At 34.0% G+C, this 4,449-nt stretch overlaps 1 long non-coding RNA gene across 1 annotated transcript; it reads right to left on the bottom strand.

The window, feature by feature from the left end:
* LOC110262916 lies at nt 1,387-4,076 on the bottom strand. The gene is made up of 4 exons (XR_002347928.1): nt 4,047-4,076; nt 2,799-2,863; nt 2,532-2,687; nt 1,387-1,513 (listed from the first exon to the last, which is right to left on the bottom strand). It is a non-coding gene; the product is annotated as an uncharacterized LOC110262916 (long non-coding RNA).

Below are 4,449 nucleotides of genomic sequence, written 5' to 3'. Positions count from 1 at the left end.
AATAATTGCTCATCTGGAAAGGTTTTAGAGATCTCAATAGAAGGGGAGGACGCCCCTTCTACTGGTTCTATCTGGGACAGATGATCAGCCACTTGGTTCTCTATCCCTTTTCTGTCTCTTATTTCTATATCAAACTCTTGCAGAAGCAACACCCATCTTATGAGCCTGGGTTTTGAATCTTGCTTTGTAAGTAGATTTTTAAGAGCAGCATGGTCAGTGTACACAATCACTTTTGATCCTACTAAGTATGATCTAAACTTGTCAATGGCATAAACCACTGCAAGCAGCTCTTTTTCTGTGGTTGTGTAATTTTTCTGTGCATCATTTAAAACACGGCTTGCATAATAAATGACATGCAGAAGCTTGTTATGCCTCTGTCCCAGTACTGCACCCATGGCATGGTCACTGGCATCACACATTAGTTCGAATGGTAATGTCCAGTCTAGTGCAGAAATAACTGGTGTTGTGACCAGCTTAGCTTTCAAAGTTTCAAACGCCTGCAGACACTCTGTGTCAAATACAAATGGCATGTCAGCAGCTAGCAGATTGCTCAGAGGTTTCGTAATTTTTGAAAAATCCTTTATAAACCTCCTATAGAATCCTGCATGCCCTAGAAAGCTTCTGATTGCCTTAACATTGGCAGGTGGTGGTAATTTTTCAATTACTTCAACTTTAGCTTGATCCACCTCTATTCCCTTGTTTGAAATTTTATGCCCAAGGACAATCCCTTCAGTCACCATAAAGTGGCATTTTTCCCAGTTTAAAACTAGGTTGGTCTCTTGGCATCTTTTCAGAACAAGTGCTAAATGGTCAAGGCAGGAGCTGAATGAGTCTCCAAATACTAAAAAGTCATCCATGAAAACTTCCAAAAATTTCTCTACACTACAAAAAAAAGGCGTATTTGTAACCAAAAAAATTGTTACAAAACGTCGAAATTTTGAAACAAAAGTTTTTTGTAACAAAAAAAGGGGCCGTTGCAGTAAGTCCCGTTGTAGTAAGTCCCGTTACAAAAAGTTTTTGTAACGAAAAATGGAACTGTTACAATTCAATATGATGTTTTGTAACAATTTTTTCTGATACAAAAAACTAGAAGCCGTTATAAAAGTGGTAACAAATTTTGATCTTCAAGGTATTTTTCGTGACAATCTATTTTTCCTATCAAAAAATTTTGTTACAAAATATATCTTGATTTTGTAACATTTTTTTTTCTTTAGTTACAAAAGTAAAATAATTATTTTGTAACATTTTTTTAATTAACTAATATATTAACTATTTTATTAAGCAAATCTACATTTATATAATATGTAAAAACATACATAATTCAAACATGCCTCATTTAGCTAAAATTGTTTTAAAACAAAATAACATGAGTGAGTATATTGATTAGTTCTACAAGTTATATGTCTTGCACAAGTTCAACCAAAAGTTAAAAGTTCTAACATAGATTAGTGTCTCTATGAATCAAAATATTCTTGAGCCCTCAAAGTAGCATGTGGTCACCATTTTAGCACTCCTATAAATAAGAAAATCCGAAACAAAAAGTTAGGTGCATAGTCAAAAGAAATATCTTGAGGCAATCAGAAATCATGTAGCAAACAATGGTCTATTTTGATACAGAAATTCGCCAAATAGAACTTGTTTTCTCAAACAACACAATGCATTTTAATTGAGCAACCAAATAGGACAACAACCAAATAGTGAATAACAAAACCCAAGCTTCTAGCTTCCAACAACCAAAACAGTGAAGCACTTAACCGGATAATCAATCAATTGAGCTTAGCAACAATTTAAAACCAAAAGCAATTAAATACCAACTCAATCAATTAATAGAATCAAAGATGAATATTGAAAACAGCTTAAGATAAATTTCGGCAGCATTTCAGCAGTAAATTTGCCTATTTCACAATTTCAATCAATCAATTCAAATTCTATATGAATTCTTTGAGAGTTAAAAACACAAAAAATCATAATGAATTCATATGAAGGAAGTAAATAAGCCAATTCCAACAAGAAAACATGAGGAAACAATTAAAACCAATCCAACCACCAAGAAGTAGAGCAGCACTCAGCAGAACAGCAATCAATGGCCCATCATACAGCACCCAAAACAGTAAAATGAACAAAGGTAATGGATTCAGGCAGCATTCTATTCATTGAATTCAATAACCATTACACTTGCAAGCAGCAGAGGCACAGCAGTTTATCCATTAATTCAATAGAAAATCAATCAAGCCAAACTAAACAATTTCAGCAACAGATTTATCAATAAAACTAATCTCAGTTCAGCAACCATCATCTACTCCAACACAAACAACAATAACTCAGCAGCATTTCCTTTTTCATTGAATTTAACAATCATTCAACAAGCAAGCAATGAGGGGGAAAAATCAGCAGCAACCAATAGCAAGTATAGAGCAGCAATAATAACTTAATGTGAGAAATTATTCAACAACAAATGCACACACAAATACAAGGATTACTTAAATGACTCATCATGCTTATTCACATAAGTCTGCAGTAAAACCACTTACCGTTTCACTTAAGAGGCTTGTAACAATAGCTTTTTTATCAACTTCTTTCTCATTCTCCCTTTCAGGCTCACTGTCAATACTGGTAGGAGGTGGAAGTGCTGAAGCACCAAACATGGCTTCGTCATGAGCAGCTTGGATTTGTTCCTCCCTTCTTGCCTTGATAAGAAAATGGATTCGATCTATGTTTAGTCTTCCATACATAGATGATGCATGTATGTTAACAAGGAATAAAACTGACTATTCATGAATATAAGAAGAGGAATATACCTCTATTTTAGAATACCGGAAACTCTGGCCAATTTGCTTGACCAAGAAAGCATCATCTTCAGCCACTGCAAATAGGTGGGCAAATACAATTAGTTCAATTAAGTTTCAGGCTTCAAGCCAAACCCCAAACCATTACTCATTATCATTTATAAGAAAAATTATCATTGGCATTCAATAATTAAAAGAATCACCATGACTAAGCAATGAACAATTAAAATCAGTAAGTATTGGTGGTATTAACAAGCATACAACAACAGTACTCAAAATTGGATCAATTAAAAATGAAGTTTACATTATCAGGATTCAGGTTCATATCACTTCATTTGATTAATTAATTATCAATTGGAAGTGGAGCCCTGTTTTCATAAACCAGTTCAGAGTTTCAGCAAACAACCGACCTTCCAAGTGACTTATCTAAGTCTACAAAACATATATGAACATGAAACTTGTACTCACTTAAAATAGACTGATAGATATTTAAAATTATTTTAAAATCAACTCAAAATTTTGTTTAAATTAAAAGTTATAGTATTTGGAAGTTGGTGCTGTAGAACCAGAAAACCAGAAAAATCTGCAGCAACCGCTAAACTTTCAAAAATCATATCTTCCAAACCACTTGGCCAAATTCCCTGAAATTTTTATGGAATATTCAAGACACACTAAAGTTTTACAGAAAAATAGTTTAATCTAAAAATTAGGTCTGGACTACTCCCAAAAAGTCATTCGTTCTGCTGTCAATTATGCAGTTTTCTGCAGAAATTCTGCACAAAGTATTTCCAACAACCTCACATACCAATTCCTATATTCAAGCCTAGGATTCATCTAAAACCATATTTCTAACTTTCTTTTGACTAACCAAAGTTTCCCAAGAACTCTTAATTCAATATATCACAATTTCATATCATAGGTGCAACGTAACCATATTATCACAGCATCCATTCTTCAGCATCTCATCTATAACAACATATCTCGAATTCTGATTCATAAAATCAAATTCCAGTAGCCATAGCAACATTCCATACACAAAATCAACATCAACAAGTACTAGCAGCAAGTATAACTTCAACATACACAACATCATCAATAATCATTACATTAAATCATTAAACCAATCACCAATTACAGCTATGATTCAACTCAATACTAACAATTATTCACACAAAGCAATCATAAACCATTTACAGTTACTCATTTAATTTTATTGGCATTCATAACTTAAAACATTTATTTTTAAAACAAATCCCCTACCTCAGTTAGTCGAAAACCACAAAATTAAGCATGACTTCAACTTCGTTCTAACCCGCAGCAGCAGCAATAGCCTTAAATCGGATCAGCAACGGCAATGCTAGTGAACAATTTGCAGTGGTATTGACATAACCCTAATATATTAACATCTCAGCATTCTCAATCAACCATGAAAACAGAACGGTAACAATAAGGGTTTTGGAACAAGGACAACTTACTAAAACTTGAAAGGAACAAATGACAGGGAACAACAGTAGTAATAGCTTTGTTTAAGCACAAGCAACCCCATGACTACCCATCACGGCAGCAGCAACTTCGGCACACAAGGAGGACCAAAAACAGAGACAAGACTGAGTAACTAATGAAGACAGTGGCTTCAGCAACAGTAGTGGCGACGACTCTCGCC

Source organism: Arachis ipaensis, chromosome B05, assembly GCF_000816755.2.
Source record: "Arachis ipaensis cultivar K30076 chromosome B05, Araip1.1, whole genome shotgun sequence".
In the NCBI taxonomy this organism is placed as follows: domain Eukaryota; kingdom Viridiplantae; phylum Streptophyta; class Magnoliopsida; order Fabales; family Fabaceae; genus Arachis; species Arachis ipaensis.
The sequence above is the reverse complement of the archived record's forward strand: the minus strand, read 5'-3'. Positions and strand labels throughout refer to the sequence as shown.